Source organism: Molothrus aeneus, chromosome Z, assembly GCF_037042795.1.
Source record: "Molothrus aeneus isolate 106 chromosome Z, BPBGC_Maene_1.0, whole genome shotgun sequence".
Taxonomy (NCBI): Eukaryota; Metazoa; Chordata; class Aves; order Passeriformes; family Icteridae; genus Molothrus; species Molothrus aeneus.
This window is the reverse complement of record NC_089680.1, coordinates 3262383-3281766: the sequence shown is the minus strand read 5'-3', so window position 1 is coordinate 3281766 and position 19384 is coordinate 3262383.

The window sequence follows — 19384 nt, the reverse complement described above, 5'->3', positions numbered from 1 at the left end:
GGTATTTGGCTTATTATCAGGACAATGACACCAGATTGCATATACATGCACCTAAAAAAATATATATAGATATATAAGGCTTTAATATACCTTTACACATACTTATCAAGATCAGGCTCAAACACATACACAAATACACCTACAGAGATATATATGAGTGTATGTGGGTGTATGTGTAAGCTGTACATGAGATGTATAACAGAAATTATATATTAGGTTTAAAGATGTGTACTTTTTTATTTTTGTTTGTATGCATGTTTGAGATACCAAAATTCAACTCCAATTTACTTAAAAATGTGACAAAACCCATAAAACATTACTGGGTGTCTTTGTTTCTGCATACAAATGTTGGACTAAGGGATAGTCTCTAATCCTTGTTCAGCCTCACAGCTTACAGGAAATTCTGTTATCAAGTTTTCCAAACAGTTTTTGGCTTTGCTGTCTATGAAATGGCTTTGATGAAGAACTGTTTTAGCCTCATGGGAGTGGGCAGTCCACTATTCCCAAAGCTTTTAACCTATATAACCATAGAAAGTCTTGCCTGGTAAATATAAGAATAATTATTCAGAGATACTGGGTTTTGGTGACAGACTGCATAGTTGTGGTCAAAAACAAGTGGAAGAATCAAGATTTTTATTTGTCCCTCAAACAAATTTAGTTATATGCTTTTCTTTTTTAGATTAAAATAACATCTCTATATATTCATTTTTACTAGCTTTGCCGATAAATATTAGGCTTATTGTGGATCAAACAAGGTTAAAATAATGGTGATGTAAATTCTGTATTCCATTATGGGGTATATCAAGCTATGCTCATGCTGCAGAACTCCCAAGGGACTTTGAAATTTGTGAATTTTCCCTGTCTCTAATGTATGGCTCAATCAGGAGAAATGGAATTTTTTAGTAGATTTTCCAGCCAAAGAAGCAATTGTACTATGTAAATCACTAAGCATTTGTGAAATGCCAGTGCCCCAGGAGATTTTTCTTCCCAACAATTCATGCTCTTTCCCTTATTTTGACTCTTCTTCAAAGAATCAGAAGAAAACTAAAAGTGCTCCTTTTTATGGGTAATGTCAAGACACTTTTGCTTTTATTATTGCTTCTCTGCTAACTGAGTGTTTTTAACTTTTCTAGTTCATATAAAATCCAATCTAAACCAGAAATGTTTGCTTTGGTTTTTTTTCTGCAATTGTTTTGTGCCTATAGGACAACTTCTGTGCATGGAGATTGGTCTTCCTTAGGCAAGAGCTACTTCATTGAAAAGGGTATAGTACTTAGCCTGTATCTGCCAAAAATAACAATGAAATTTTTCCACTGTAACTTTTCATCTTCAGTAAAGCCAGAATTAAATGTGCTGTTCCGAAATGCTGATGTGTACCAAGCAGCCAAATTCTTTAGCCGAAGCCAGAGGGAAATGAATGAAGAACTGAATGCAGATAAGTCATATGATTCCCTGAAATCAAAGCTTCTTAAATGAAAGTGTCCCTGCCCATGGCATGGGGCTTGGAACTAGATGGCCTTGAAGATCTCTTCCAACATAAACTATTCTTTGATCCCATGATTCTTGAATAAATCAAATCTGTGGCTGAACGAACTGAACTTCTATCTTTAAACCACAGGCAAAGAGAGTTATGAGTAGTGGAAAAATTAACAGAGAAAAATAGGAGTGTGCAAAACTAAATCAAAATTAAATGCAAAAGCAGGCTTTGTGAGCTTCACACTCTGTCACAGGTAAGATTTATGCCTTCAAAGTACCCGTAGCACAGGTACCTACAATATCAACCACCCTAACATAGGTTCCTAGGCATGAAACAAACCCAGAACTGCTCAGCCTACAGAGATGAAATGTTAATTCAGGTCTTTATTCCTGGTATCATCTAGATGAGACGAGGAGAAATTGTGACCAAAGTAGGAAAGGAGCTGAGCAGCACATGAAAATGGGTATTGCAGCATAGATAAAGGACTTTATGGTCTGATAGTCATGAGAAACCACACACATGCTGGTCAGAACTGTCCTGTTCTTTTCCTGGCTGCAAACTGCACCAAGTGACAGCAGACCAGTGTGCTGGGAGGGAGCCCTCACCAGAAGCCCAAGAAGCAAAGCAAGGATCAGCAGAAATTCACACATCAGCTGCAGGCTGCTGCATGTACCCGAGGAAATCCCTTCAACCACAGACATCCAATCTGAGCATTCTCTGAAGGACTGACTGCCCAGTTTTTCTCATAGCTCCCCTTGGGAGTCATATATATGTACTAGTCCAATAATTGTTTGATAACTAATTTCCTGCCCTTTCCTCTCACAACTTGTAACTCGAAATGCACCCAACAACAAGTTTTGATGAAAAATAAACTAAAAAACTTAAGAGAACTATGTTTTTCTACACCTGCAGGCATATAACAAAAAGATTAAAAGAGAAAAAAAAAGAAGCTTAATTATGTTTCCTTTAAGAGCACAGAGAATATATTCCAAACAGCCTGAAAATTACAGGTATTGTTTGTAGCCATTATTTTCCTGAAACAGGCACTAGCATCAAAGGTGGCATTTAAAAATAATTAAATCAAAATTTTAAGCTTGTTTAATGCATGGGTACAGCATGAATCAGGCTTTAAGCATATAAGTAGGAGTGTAAAAGCCTTCTTATCTTTGGTTACCATGCCAATGACATCTACCTATCAGATTACGTCATTTGCTTTGTTTTATAAGCAGAATGAGTCCCCCATCTGCAATCAGTGCTGTGAGAATTCAGTCAGCAGGCAGCACTGTGTGTTTTAAGAAAGCACTGCTGGCTGAAACAATGGTGCCTGGTGGTACACCCCAGCGGTCCCTGAAAAGTGTTATAGAAAGCTTGATAACTTGGACAAGTCTCAAAATCAGTAAGCCACCTCCTGAAGAAAAGCTTGCTCAGAAAAATAAGGACATCTTCAATATTGTCATGACTCCTGATCGCATCCCTAAATTTTTCATCCCTTCTCTGGACATAGAGCATATTTCCTTCCAACAGGAGCCAGAGGAAGACAGCACAGAGAAGTCTCCTGAGACAGGAGTCTCTGATGAAATCGTTCAGAAGCGCAGAACTACCAGAAGCAAATCTGAATCCTACATCAGGAAAGAAACAATGTGCAAAGGAGAGAGTCTGGACAGAAGAGGAACCCTGTGCTTCACAGAACAAATTACCTTCCCTGAAGACCTGGAGAGAGCTGCAGATCATTGTGACCCGGCAACCAGAGCTGCTTTCTCTTTGCCCCACCTCTCCAGAATCACAACCCCCTACGGGTTTCTCACACTGGGAGAAAGTCCCAATACCAGGAGAAAAGAGTCTCTCTTTTTTCAGCATGATTCTGAAGAGCTTAGAATCCTCCTGTCCCAAAGGAAGAAGACCACATCTCTGGCAAGGAGCTTGTCCAGCCCTTTCAGTGAAATTCAACAGAGCATGGAGACCACAAAACCTTCAGTCCCCCCTTTTAAGACCAGGCAGGCGGTTTCATGGGAGTCAGTCTGCCACAGCCAGCTTCCTCCTGTGTGCTGCAAGGCAGACTGTGAGCCACAGCCTGTGAAAGCGGAGAAGAAGAGGTTTCAGGTGACATTGAAGAGACACCTGGTCAGCATCAAGCGGATGAGATCTGGCAGTGGCATGAACTGGCTCTGCTAAGCCACTCACAGCTGTCCTGGCTTTAAAGCCTGTGAAAATTTAAATGAGACAGTCTTTCACAGAGGTGTGCAAACGTGAGTGTGTAGCAAATTTTCAGCGTTGCAAGCTCCTGAAAAAGGCCAGACAAACAACCAGACAGAACTTGGTTATGCTTGGCACATTGAATGCATCTTCTGTTTCCTAAAGTCATACCCAGCAGCTCTGAATCCTTTACAAGGCAAGCAAAGACAGGACTAACTGAAACAAACCATCTTCCAAAGGAAATGCTGTATTTCTGGTCATACCTGTATAGTCTGTGAGGAGGAAGGAGATTATTTTACGTCAAAAGCAAACTACAGAGAAAGAAAATGTTGTCTTTTAGGGTAGCAGTATTGGTTTCAGAATGACACCAAAACCAAAAAGAAGAATCATGCTAGGTAGTCAGGTAAAAATTGTGAGCTTTTTGTTATTTCTAATATTAGAATGTAAATGAAAACCAATTAAGAATTAATTTGTCCTGGGGTGTTTACAGCAGGTACTTGCAAATAGCCATTCATAACTTCTAACAGGAATGTGGTGGCTGAGAGGGGATGCCAAGTTCCTGCTTGCTAATGACAGTGCATAATAAACTATTCTCTGCATTTAAAAAATGTGCTTATTTTATCACTTCTCTAGTTAATCATTCAACACGCTTGGAATTAGGGGGGACATGATATAATTTGTTCACCCCATTGCCAGTGTCAAAGCATAGCACCATTTTATTTAGCTACTGTCATTGCTCATGTTAAAACGAAAAAAAAATAAAATCTCATTTTATTTAATAGTCATTATTGTCATTGCTCTTACTTTTTGCTTTTTTTAAATTTTTCACAGGCTTGTTATCACCTTGAAATTGGAAAGGGGCATAAAACAGAAGCAGTACTATTCTGTATTCTCAAAACATGTGTTTTTGTTAAACTTGATTGTTTTGCAAGGCACTGATACTCCAGTACATTAAATACCTCAGAGGAAATTGCCACTGACAGAGAGAGATGTTCAATGACATCTAAATACCAAAGGGAAAAGATTTATTATGTGAAATTATTAAATTATCACTATTTTCAAACAGCTTGTCTTCATCTATGCAAAATTTACTTGACACTGAATTACAAAGAAAGATAACTTAAAGTACCTGTGAGAATTTTTCAGGGTAAAGATCTGTCCCAAGCTGTATAAGAAACAGAGTTATCAGGAGATGACATCTGGTAAAATCCATTAGAGTTTATTGGTTTATAACTTCAGTTAATTAGTTTATTTAATCTATTTTTATAACTAGAATATGGATAAAATCATCAGTGCCTACAGTAAAAAAAAAAATCTACTTTAGCTGACAGGAGAATATCACAACATTTGAAATTTAAAATATCCATTCCACTATCTTGTACTAAATTTATTTGTGCTGCATAACCTGTAGTAGACAATTAAAATAGTATCAAGGGACCTTGATGCATGGAAAGAGCGCTCTCGTCGAAGGGGATGAGATTGCCCTTGTTTTGCAGACAATAAATAAATTCTGTGCAACAAATACAGCTCAAGCAGCCCATGAAACTCATGTTCCAAATAATCAGAACGAGCTGGCTGTGCTCCCTTGGCTTTGCAGCAACACAGAGGCCGTGGTGTGTGAAATGAAATATGTGTGTGAAATCGAGTGAACTGTGACAGCAGCACAGGTATTGAAGCCTGGAACAGCCACCAAGGCTCCCTTTATAATCTAAAGCATGATTCATCTCATCTCCTGTAGATGACATCTAAAACTCACCAGGTGTTTACACAAGAAGCTTTGTCCAGAAGAATCCCTCGTAAAAATCAACACACCCTTGCAGGAGCCCAAAGGCAATGCCTGGGAGTTCTCAGCTTGAGGCTTAGTAGCAAAGAGCATTACTCTGCTCTCAAAACAGAAATAAATAAGACTTTTTGGTCTGGTGAAACTATTTTTAAAAATTAAGAAAAAAAGAATTGTAGCAATACTCTGAGCTGGGGAAATAAAGGAAAAAAGATACTTTAAATATGTGTTGTCATTTTGCCTTGTCACATCAGATTTGTATCAAGGGTGACCATGACTGAAAATTCAATCAGTTAAATGCCTTTGAAAAAGACCTGGAGTACAAATGAAGTGGCACTCTGCACACCATAACCCACACTAAACAAACTCTGCAGGCCTACACAAATTCCTGCTTATGTTATCAGACATATCAGACACAACTGTGATATTTTCCCCTGAGAAAATATTTACAACATCCTGTTAGATGTTAGAAGCCATTTCTTTTCCATTTCAAGCAGGTGAGCTTTACTGAGATTGCCTTGGATACAATCAAAATCTGAAGTCCCTAGCTGGAATCCTGGTACATCTTTTAGTTGCACAGCTGTCTGCAAATCAGGGATTCTGTCTGGGATTGCCTCATTTTACAATTTAGAATCACAGAATCATAGAATCATTAAGGCTGGAAAAGAGCTCCCATGTCACTGAGTCCAATCATTGACCTAACTCTGCTGGGTCCAGCATTAAACCACACCACTGTGTGCTACATCTGCAAGCTTTTTCAACACTTTTAGGGATGGCGATTCCACCAGTCCTCTGGGCACCTTATTTCAATGCCTGACCACCCATCTAGTGCAGAAATTTTCCCTAATATCCAGTCTAAGCTCTCCTGTCCCAGCCTGAGGCCGTTCCCTCTGCTCCTGTCCCTGTTCCCTGGGAGCACAGCCCGATCCCCCCGGCTGTGCCCTCCTGTCAGGGGCTGTGCAGAGCCACAAGATCCCCCCTGAGCCTCCTTTGCTCCAGGCTCAGCCCCTTCCCAGCTCCCTCAGCCTCTCCTGGGGCTCCAGCCCCTTCCCAGCTCTGTTCCCTGCCCTGGACACGCTCCAGCCCCTCAGGGTCTCTCTTGTCCTGAGGGAACACTTTGTTTTGGTCATTTTTTACTACACATCCTACAAATGCTCAGAGGAGAAAAAAAGGGAGGGTGTACAAGTTGTTTCAAAGCCCTGAATCAAAGTTTGGGGATGTAATACCAAGGTTTTCTACTACTGCTGACTGCTGTGCTCCACCTGCACAATGCTCAAGAAACGAAGCAAGTCATCAGATTGGGAGCCAATGTCCTTTGCATTTCAATTTTTTTTCTCTTTTTCTGCTGTTCAGCCAAGAAATTCTTCCAATATCCCATTTTCTGGTCTTTTTTTGGTGTATCACAACAAATTTGAGAGGATTTTGTTGAATCCCAATTTGATGGCCATCACTGTGAGTTCTTCCCTGATAGAGTTCAGAGGAAGAAATGGGTGAGGAAGAACTGAGTGCAGGGAGACAACAGGTGCAGTGATTATCAATACTCATTTTAAGAGAGAATCCTAATTTTTTTTTTAAGAAAAAGATGAACAATTTTTGGAAGGGAGTTTGCAGAGACACAGGGAAATCTTGAAGAGTTCAGCTCATAACTTGTGAGAAGGGATGTGGTGCATGTTCCCTTCTCTTTCTGCTGCATTATTACTCCTTAACTCACCCCCTTCTCCAGCTTTCCAAGACATCAACACAAGATATCAGACATAAAGCTTTATTTGTGTTTTCATTCATGAAATTGAAATTGTGCCTCAAGAATAATGTAATTTGGGGTGAAAAATCAAAATTTGTATTTCCCCCCAGATTTTTACAGTCATTGAAACAACAGCATTTGGGGCATTATCCATTCCTATTTCTCCATGATAGTAGCTTCCCTGTATGAGTGACTGAAATGCTGGAGGCAAAAAACCAAAACTAATCACCCAGAAAACCTGTCTTTTTTACAAATATTTTGTAAACCTGTCTATTTTACAAACAGCCTTGGAACAAGTGTGCAAAAAAGGGAAACACTGGGATACCATGCAACAATAGGAAATTAAAATCAGTGGCCTATGAGTATGGAATATTGTTGCGGTGCAGTTTCCTGTCTCACCTATCCCATCCCCCTCAGGTACGCCAACCTTTCCCCCTCCCCCTTTGCCCTCCTGCCTGGGAGCTGTCCATTAATCTTAAACCTTCCAGCAGGGCGTCGTGTGATTGGCAGATGCCCCCCAGGCCTGGGCTCGTTGGTTTGTCCTGGCGTCCACATCCCCTGAGCCTTCCCCTGCTCACACCTGGTTGGCCCTCACCTGTCCCTCCCCTCTCCCTGTCCCCGGGGCTTAAAAGGACACGAGACCACGAGGCTGGGTGTCGGTCTGTCTGTCTGTCTGAGAGCTGTTGCCACATTCAGAAGTCTATCATGCTATGATAAAACTCTGGATCTAAGCTCCATGGCAGAACCCGCTCCTTTTCTCTTCACTGCTGTCTGAACCTTTTCCACCAAAGGCAAACTGAGTTCCTATTTTGCCTGGACTTGTTCCGAGCACCCAGCAGCAGCACCCAGCCAGCTAAAGGCATCTCTGGGGTGAAAAATGCCACAGCTGCCACCTTTGGTCCAGCAGCGAGGCCAGACGAAGCCAGGCAGGACACACCCTGAAACAGTCGGGGTTTAATATTTAATAGAATATTAATCCAAATATTTCCGGGTGGGACGTGCCCGTCCTCGTCTGGCCCTTGCTGCTGGGCCAAAGGCAGCAGCAGTGGTGTTTCACCTCAGAGATACCTTTGGCCGGCTGGATGCTGCAGCTAGGCACTTGGAACAAATCCAGGCAAAGTAGGAACTCAGTTTACCTCTGGTGGAAAAAGTCCAGGTGACAGTGAAGAGAAAAAGGAGAGGATTCTGCCATAGGGTTTAATCCAGAGTTTTATTCCAGGATGACAGACCTCTGAATGTTGTAACAGCTCCCAACAGAATCCAGACCGCGTGGTCCCATCTCCTTTTAAATCCGGGGACACGGGAAGGGGAAAGGAGAGGTTGGCACACCTGGGGGGTTGGGATAGGTGAAACAGGAAAAGGCATCATACTGCAACATATGAGATCCCTTTTAGTTTAAATACTTGCACTGAGTGGGCAACTTCTCTAGAGCAGTCAGGAAAATCAAAGTCTTCCAGGAGACCAGCGTATAAATCTCAGTATATTTTTGCTGATTAATTTCATAAAAATAGCTGTTCATGTCATTAAGACTTGTTTAGCTCTCAGTTACATACAAAATTTACTGTTACAACAGTGCTAGTGACCATCAACATTTCAGCAAGTGCTGAAATTTGTGGGTTTTTTCAGTTGTGTTTTTCTCTTTTTTAGTTTCCATCTTGAACTAGTTGAAAGAACCATTGAAAAGATCATGGGTCATGAAAATTCAGTACTGTATTTGAAATGTCTTGCACAAATCTTATTTGCCTGAAAGCAGGAATTTCATGAAAGTCTGAGATACTTTGCACTTGGGTTGGTTACTTGTGCCTGTATATTAGCTTCTTATCTAATTATTTTTTATCAATCTCAGCTCAAATTTAATTTAGATTTTAAAATTTCTGACTATATTTCTTTGTGATATTGCATCATACATCACTGTTCTTTTCTAAACTGCTGTATAACATTTGTGTTTTCTGTTTAAACTGCTATCACATTTCATCACAGAGTTGTTTTTTTTCATTCTACATATAGGTTGAAAATGCATTTGGAAATGTTGGAAATGGCTTTAAGACATTTCTAGGTGCATGGTCTGTAAATATAAGTCATAATCATTATGGTGTAATTATATTTTTTCTTTTTTTTAAATGAGCCACTGAGGTATAGCACAGTGGTTCCTCAAAGAGATTATATCATCCTGGTGTCTCTTTTCCATGATGACTTTACTCTTATTTTCTCTCTGTCACTGCTGCTGATGCCATCTCACACAATGGGTAACGTAGTGACCTCTATTAATTTGTTCCAAGTTACACAGTGTTGTGTACCCCATGAAATATGTAACACTAATAAACAGGATGATCATTGCTTTAATGTATAATGAGAAAATAAATTAGCAACCGACATTTAAGTAAAATATAAATACTTTATGCAGTTTCTATTTACCACATCATGGCAGTAATCCATTTAAAGTCAATGAACAACATAATTGAACGGCTCATGTAACGCAAAGGTCTTTCTTGAATATGTTTTCACTGACTATTCACACGGAAACTTGTAATTTCCTGACATTTTTTAGGACCCTTGTAAACCTGGTGGTATTATTATACTTTTGTTTTTATTTCCCAGAGTATCAGAAGCATGAGAAATTGCAATATGCTGCTGAAATGTGGTAGAGATGGCAGGAAAATGGAGCAGTGAAGAAGAGGATGAAGCCAACTTTTCAATATGTCCTGTGGCTATTCCAAACCTGTCTAATAATTGGTAATGCAGAAGGTGAAGGAAAATTTAAGCATAAAAGTCTAACAATCTCTAAGGAAATGTTGACATTTTCTTCTTATGGATCCATTGCTCACTCTCCACAAAGTCTAACAGGAGTGGCACTGAAGGAATTGAGGAAGGATAAACCTAAAAACAAGCAATGAAATTAAATAAGTGAATGTTTTCATAATAGAAAGCCCTTCCTTGTCAAAAAAGTCAAACAAAGAGAATTTTTAACTTTTAACATGAATATTCATTTTAGTCTGTGAAGATTTTGCAAATGAGTCAGTGCAGCAAAAACATTTGCATGCCATATAGGTTTGCTACTCTCTATTGATCTGAGAAAGATGTGTTTCATTTAACTCTAAATAACATTTACACTCTCTTTTGGTAAAAAAACCCCACTAAGCCATGTATGTTTAAATATATAACTTTCAAAAATATTAAAGTTCAAACTTTAGAAATAGAGATGTAAATGTAAAGAAGTCAATTAATTTTGAATGCACTATCAAAATTTAGTTTAATCATCTGGGTTTTCAGTTCTGGATTTCAAGTGGATATTTTGAAATCAATAAACTTTTATATCATAGGCTTTTTTTTTTTGGGTTGAAGAACACTCCATAGCTCTGAAGATTTTAAGGAAAGGGAAAATATGTATTTTATGTAACACAAATTAATATGATATAAAGGCCTAAATCAGGGCCAAGAACTTCCTGCCTGCTGACTCCCAAATCCCTGGTCAAAGATTGCATAACCTGAGAAAGGGGGTGGGGGTATTATAATTTTGCTTTATGAATCAGAGACACCCAGGGAATAGGTTATGATCTTCTGATAAGATTTTAGTATGTTAGTATATTAATCAGTACTGAAAGTAGAGTCATTAGGGGAAAGCAGTCTTGTCTTCTGCCTTGATGAGTGCAGAACTGACTGAAGAGATCTGCACTAGAACATTAAACAGTATCTGAGAAAATTTATCTATATTATTTTCAAAAAAGTATTATTTTCAAAAAATCTCAGAGGAGAAGCATTACAAAAGAACATTGTTTTAGGGATTTGAAGCATTACAAAAGGACATTTTTGAGAGATACAAGTTGTGCCATTATTCCAACATTGCAGAGAAGTTTTAATTTTACTGTTTTTCCTCTTATTTCAGGATCTGAGACTGTGTGGTTTACAACCCAAGCACAGCACCTCTGTGCTCTTTTTCCTAGGGTTTTGTTTCAAAACTGAAGAAGCCTGACCAAGGTCATCTAAACAGTATGGGCTGATATGATGAACAATATTATTTTACTTAAGGTTAAATCACACATGTGGATGCAGAAATCAACACATATAAGTTCAGAAGTTTTTTACTCTATACGGCATCACAAAACTCATGCTTAAATCAGGAGAAGCAGCTTGCTTTAGAATTTTCTGGTTGAATGCACATATTTTCTGCACCCTATCTATGTGTTGCAGAAATTCTGGACGTGATCTGGCATAATTTTCCCCATTGGCTAGTACCTGCAAAAGAGATGATGTCACATACCCAAAATAGGAAGCACATTACACCCAAGGAGGTCTTGGCCAGTGTAGGCAAAAGAGTGACCAAGAAAATTGTTTTGTGCTAAAGGCAAGCACATATACAGTCATTGCATTACACAGGGAACCTTAAAAATAATTTGTATCTGCACCATTTGATATCAAATGGTGAGGCCAGAAAAGAGCAATGAAAAGATCAAGACAAAATATTTCATGCATGAATCTGGACTTCTTTATCATTTATAGCCACCAGACAAAAGAATTAGCAGCTTTGAATTCAAAGTGCTTTGACAGCAACTACTGGTATATTTTTTACCATGTTTTTACCTTTTCCTTCTTCTCTCCTCTTTCCCTCATACCTAGTGTTAAGATACTTATTAAGATATTATGATTATTAGAGACACCTCTATCCTGTTGGTGTGTGTTAAAGCCTCTGGCTGAAGGAAAGAATTAAAACTATTAATGCAGAAATGTGCCGTGAATATAGAGGCTTAGATGTTAAATCACAACATGGATCACAGTTGTGTTTTATAATGAAGATAGATAGACCATGACCAAAGACCAACTTTTCATCTGTATTTTCTCTTTCCCTCATGAACAGATATGGAGAAAGCATAAAGAGACAGTTTGCATTGCTCAGCTGAGTGTCTCAAGTTATGTGAAATGATTCTGACCACCAGTTTGAAGTCTGAATATATTCTGAATCATAAATTAAATATTAATAAACTGATGAAGTGAATGTTTTAAGTTGTTGCAACATTTACTACAGTCAGACCGGTTAAGCAGTGTCAGTGATAAGTGAAAATATTCTTCCTTTCTGGCTTGCTCTTGGCAGTATACTTCTTTTCCTTATTTCAAACACAGCAAGAAGTAGATCCATTAAACCAGAACAGAACAATGTCAAATTGTTATGGTTGTGCTGTCAGTTACAGCAGAATCCAGTTTTTCTGTCAGGTTGCATCTGTGTGAGTCTGACATCCTTACCTGCTGAAGCCCGCGTGGCACGTGTCACTGTGCCAGGCAGAGACACGTTTGCTGAAGGGGACATTCAGGGAGGTCACGCTCCTCAGGCACTGAACACATTGCTGCCATGCATCCTCCCATTTCAGACCTTCAAATGACAGAACACCCCTTGGATGGGTGGAAATCCTGTGATAACGATACCTGAGCTGATGTAAACCACCAGCCGTTTTCACTGAGAGGAGCTGAGTGACCAGGAGCTGAAAATCCAGCCTAGAATGTCAATAAGGAGATCAATATGTCCCTCTGATCAGCTTCTAGTGCTAGTCACCACAAATGACTGGAAATGACCCACAAAACAAGGCTCACTTCATATTACCTAAAACATTTGTCATGTAAGCATGCTTACCTTGGATTTTCCTTGTAAACAGAAGAGATAAATGGGAACTTTTTGAGTGTCTTATCTCATTTACCTTGAATGTCTTCTTCAAAATGCAATGAATACTGGACTAAAAATATCTGTATTAATAAACAATAATAAAATGGGGAATTTAAAGCATTATCTTCATCTCAGCTATACAAATCCACAGTAAAAACAGGCATCACTTGCATACCAATGCCTGTGCTAATTTAAAGGACCTAAAGAAAGCCATAATAGCCATGAAAAAACCTAATGGTGAAAATCTGCCAATGTAATGTGACATGAGGTCATCAATGACCCCCCTGCCAATGTTTCTTAAGTACACTGGCCTTCTCTGATTCAAATTTGTGGTGTGCAGACTTGAATTAATCATTGATACAACAGTGTAGTACTTACATGAATGCAGTGATGTTCAGTGCTGGCCACTTGAATTATTTTAAAACTTGTATGTGTGAGGTACAAACTAGATGCTCAAGACAGGAGAGCTCTTACTTCACCAGACATCCAAATAGATGATGCAAAAGCAATCATGTGGAATATAAGAATCTGTTGAAACAGGCAAAAAAGTTAAATCTGCTTGCTACAACATATAATTAAGGAAACAAGGTGAACCCATGCACAGCTCCCTGAAACTTCACCCAAAGTTTTTTACAAAAATATGTATAGCATTAAAGGCAAATTTTAAACTACAAAATAATTATCACCTGAAGGAGGGATATGTCATGCAAGATACCCTTAGATTTCTTATTCTAGAGGAACTGCAGGTGGAGTTTATAAGTCCCTCTCAAGATATTATGATGCAAATCACACAATTTCCCATAAGCATAAAGTACAAGATCTGAGAAGACATCCAGGGCTACCTACGTTGTTTGAAGCTATTCAAGAATCCTTCACTACTGAATGAGGCTAATGACAGGACAGAAGTGACTCATTCATTGACATGGTAACCTTTACCTGGTATAGACCAAGAGAAGTTGGACTGACATCACAAGAGTTGTTTGCTCAAACATCACTTGCCTGTCATTACACTCTCCCTCTGATAGATTATTCCATTAAGTGGGCCAGAAATAGCATTGACGTCACAATTCACATCTGCTACTGTAATCATTCATCCATTCCCTATTTTCAGGTGAGACAGAAACCCCCCAAAATTATTCGTGGTGCACAAAACATCACCAGTCATTTAATTCAACTTAAAGCTCTTCTTCGAACAGACAGTGGAATAGCACACACACCAACCATCAATAGATTCTGTCAGTTCAATGGAAAAATCAAATTCTCCAGCTGAACTGCAGGAGGAAGTTCACAGACTGCTAAATATGAAAGGAAAAGGTTGTAAAGCTTTTAGCACAGACCTAGTACAATCTCAGACCTCACACCATGGCATTATCACACCTGCACTGGTGCAGAATGGGAGAGGGAAGGCACGTAAGCTGAACGTGGATGGATGACAAGGGGTAAAATTTGAAACAGAACAATTGTTCAGATGGTAACCAAACAGCAGAAGCAACAATACAGATTAGGCACAGTTCAAAAGCCAGCATATTCAGAGCAGTTCACTTGAAAGAGTACAAAAACCTGTAATTCAATGAATATAGAAAAAGTTCACTGCCTTTTGGATGTCTTGAAAGGGAATAAGTTATATGTGCAAGGTATTTGACAATTATGAATCAGGTTGAAAAGCTTCTTACCCTGTAGAGGCTTACTTGGGCAGCTGAGACATTTTCAGGTCCAAGGTGTTTTGTGCAAATTCAACACTGCTCAGTGATCTACTTGAATCACCTGTATGGACTCTGCTCTGTCCACAGTTGCTGTCTGACTGTTATTATTTTTATCTGCTTAGGATTAAAACAAAATAATGATAAAATAACACTAGCACACTCATGGTTTTATCTTAGATAAAGGACTATATTCCCTTGCACCTGTTGTGGAAGTATAGCATTGAAGGGCACAACTCAAGACACAACCTCTCCCCACAATCCATATTCACTTATTTATTTCTCTGCTCTTCGTTTTGATTCTCTTTTCAACATTACATAGCCACTGGCATTATGCTTCTTTAAGAATAAATTTCCCAGAGTCTATTCAGCATCCCTGCATGGAACTAGGCAGTGCTGGAAGTACCAGTCACACATTTCTATACCCCATCCTGCCTCCAGTAAACCCTAGTAAGTACTCCAGTTTTAGGCATAGACATTTGGCCATTTAGACATTTGACAGTGGATCAATTCCTCACATCCTGTATGAAAAAATTTTGTACCCACAAAGAGGCACAGAGAAGAAAAGGAACACTTGATAAGGCAGGATAATGATGAGGGCTTGAAATATTTAGAAATTTGCAAAGCATGCAGGAAAGCAAACATTCATGCCCCAATCTTATTTCATAGCAATTCTTCAGATCTTAGCATGCTATTGGGTTTCTTCTCTGCAATCATATGCCTCCCAATGACATCACTAGACAATATTTCTTCACAAGATACAGACATTTCTGTGCTCTTTATGCTGACCCCCTCTGTGCCCACATGCATAACAATTAGGCCAGGATTACAATCTGTCTTTTTTTTTTATATTTAAAAGCTTCACATCTGTGTCCTTTCATGTTGATGATACCCAGGATTAGTCTTATTTTTTAAATTTTTTAATTTTTTAAAATTATTTTTTAGTTTTTAATTTTTTAATTTATTTAGTTTTAATTTTTTTTTTTCATGTAAAATATACAATTTGCTCAAGTCAGTTAATGTTTCATCATTAAGTGGGAATTACCTGTGGCCTTTTCCTTATTGGCACATCACAGGAAATTATTCATAACAGTTTTACCTTGCTATATTGAGTGAAATAAGTGTCCTGCCTTCTGAAAAGTAAAGTTACTAGAGCAGTGATGAAAATTAATGTTTTAATTTGTCTCCAAGGTCACAATCTCCCAATTACAGAGCTGGCGAGAGCATGCAGGAGCTTTAAGTACCTATACAAACATCTGGTTTAATGGGTTTTGGGAGTGAAGAATTTCGAATCAACTTTCAAAGATCCCTTTAAAGTCTGTTTTTTTATGGTCTAATTCTATAAAATTAATGATTCTGGATTTAAAATATATATTAAAAAAGCATGAAAAAACTCACTGACACCTTCAATGTTCTTGGTACATGATCATATAGCCAAAAGAAGCAGACATTCCTTATGTTTTGATCCTATGTTTGGTGTCACTATAAATTTCTTGGTTTTCTTATTTGAATGACACTGGAAACTAAATGCTTAACACAATTACCCCTGTATAGAGTTCTATCTTATGTTTAATTAGCTCCTCACATGCAGAAATGGGTTGAAAAAACAGATGGTCTAACGACCCAAATGGAGAAATTACGCTTGTATTGTTGTCTCTTACTCACTTATAAATGTCAACACGCCCCAAAGATCACTGCTTGTTGTCTGATCTTGACCTACTTTCCTGACTATTCTTGTTTCCAGCAAATTTTGGTCTTTCACATGATTAAACGATGAACAAGAGAATGTAAAAACGTTTATCTGGAGCAAATGAATGGAAAAGTGTGCACTATGCTCCTGCTTGTGGCTAACATATGCAAGCTGATGTATAAAAATAAATATAAAGAATGCATAAAGTTGATGATGCTTTGATACAGGGGACTCCATTAGTGCACTATCTCTGAAACACATTAAATTTTCCAGTGCCAAATAAATCAGGTCATTGTAGTTTAAGAGTCCCGTTTCGTTAATTGAAGAAAGATTCATTGTGCAGTTGTGCTCACAAGAGTGCAATAAAGCTGCAGTCCACCTAGGGTGTTTCTGAATAAGTTCCTACATCCACTTGAAGAATTGTTATGGATGGAAAGACACAGAGCATTCCTGTTCGTAATGTAGTTCTTTATTTATTAATTAGCTTTATTATCTATTTTCCAACAGTAGCATCAAAACAAATTATTAATGATGGTGCAATTCACAAAATAGTGAATTCCAGCCAGAATAAAGTGCCTTACAGGGCACTTCCAGCAGAAAAGCTGTTTGTTTGAATCTCCTGAGTATTGGGGGGATTTCTTATCATAAAATATCTCAAGTTAGAAGGAACCCACGAGGATTTTTCTGCTTTCCACATTTTCCTCTGGTATCACTACAATCACCAAAACTGAAAATAAGATTTTCAGATGGAAGGGAAATAAATTTTCGGGTTATTTATCCTTTTTTAGAATGTTTTCCATTATTTAAATGCCAAAGAGTTGAATGAAAACACAAGTGGCTATGAAAAAAATAAAAAAAAAATGTTCTGAAAAGTGTTCATTAAAGAATTTCAGCATGTAGATTATAGATCATTTAAAGTCATTTTGGATTGAATTTTCTTGCTACTGCTTTATTAAGTTTCGTCTGGGCATCCTTTGAGAATTCTACAAATATGTAACTGATCTAGTGTGTAATTTTGGGAATGGAAATCTCTCTCCAATTCAGATCCTAGATGGAATCTTATTTGTTGAGTATTCAAGTCCTAAAGAGGAGCTGAACTTAACATTTATGAAGAAATTTCACAATTTTAGACTGCAAGATTTAACGCAATGACCTTGAAATTGTGCATTAGTTAATTGTGAGAAAACAATGGCATCTCTCTTGGCTCATACTAAACACTGGATCTTGGAATTTACACAGCCACATCATTTCACAGGTATTCTGAGCGATGACAACAATAATTTTTCCATGTTCTTAATTATATTTAAATAAAAGGTGAACTGATTGCACTCCTTGAAACATGCTAGCTAAAGCATGAGGCTAAAAGAGAAATCAATGATTTCCATTTTGGCAACTTTAGACGTAAAATGATAGTGTGCTTCCAACAACTTAAAAGATATGATCTATAAATAAAGCCTGAATTTAATAGTGGCAAAGGAGGCATTTTTTCTCCCTAAATTTTTACTTGGGTTTGTGGGGGAAGGTTTGATATGTGGTTTGTTGGCTTTTTGGGGGGGGTTGAGTTTTTTGGTTTTTTTGTTGCTATAGGTTCCCTTGTTTTGGTTTGGTTTGTTGGTTTGTTTTTGGTTTTGTTTTTTTTTTTTCTTTTTGGAAAGAAGGGTTCCAAGCTTCTATAAACTAGTATTTTAAAGGAAAGAAAATTGTGAGCTTTCAAAGCATCAACTTTTGTCAATAACTAAGAAATGTTTTATTCAACAAGAAAACTTCCTTTTTTTTCTTCCATGTAGAAAACATGAAATCTTACCTGAAAATTTAAAGTTCAAACTTCCGATCTGGTGAAAAAACAATACTACTAGATGAATGATTCATTTGATAGTACTGATAATACCCAAGTAACACCTTCTATATAACTCTGTGGCATATTTTTTGCAACTGATATCATTGACATCTGAAAGATGTTTAGATACCAGAGGTTTTAAAAAAAAATTAAACCGTAACACTGATATATTTTTTTAATCAGTTGATTAAAAAATGAATTGTAGAGAAAACAAGAGACAACCTTAGAATATCTTATCCACCTAAATCAAGGTGAGTCTTATGGCAGAAGATGATAGTCTTGTCACAAGTCAAAGGACACTGAGGGAGAAAATTCAAGGAGAGATCTACCCTTCAATACCAACATGTCAACAGAGGGTCTCTGTTACAAGATTTTAAAAAATGGCAGATCACTAAGTATCTGTTTAATGACAAAATACTAGGAAAAAAGTAACAAATCTATCTAAAAAAATTATATGTCTCAATTCTAGACAAAACAAAACCAAGCACAGAACAAAACAAACCCCAAAATATTTAATGTTCTATGTGAAAGAAGGAACTTAGGTATGGATTTTCATGTGGTTATAGATACATTTTAAGCAATTCCTTTCATTGAAGAGTTAATTTTCACTGTTTTGCCTTGGAAGGGAAGGAGGAAGTTGAAAGAAAAAATATTAATATTATATCTTACATTCTTTCCTTTACCATATTTTCTGGAGAAAAAGACACAGTCTACCCAAAGAAATTTAGAAAGAACTTTTCTTCTACATCAAATACTTCTTGACTCTTTACTCCTGTACGATAGTCTCTGTGATAGAGAGAGAAACAGATGGGAAAAAGACTCGCTTTCTTTTTTACACTCTCTGGACTGGTTTTGAAATATATTGATTACTCATGCAGGTCAAGAAATGTGCTATTTTTTCTTCTCTTTTTACACACTATTTTCTAATACAGCTTTTATTTAATTTACCTTAGTTCTTTTTTTAAAAAAAAATACACAATTGCACTATTGAGTTAATCATAAGTTAGGATTAATTCTGACACAATCTTTTTACTTTTTGCTCCCATTTTCATTCTTCCATTATGCAAGACATAGAAAAGGATGCCACAGAATTTTAATTTCATTACCCTTTAAGCTCTGCGTGGGTGGAACTCACTGAGCTGGCAGGGGAAAATCATCACAGTTGTTCTCAGTCAGAGAATAACTATGTTAAAATATTTAGGGATAAAATTAGACTTTCTTTTTTTTTTTCAGAACATATAGAAGAGTTATAAACAGCTAAGGAATAAGAGTCAGGAGAAAGGAACATTAGAGTCAATTTTTTTTTTTTTTTTTTA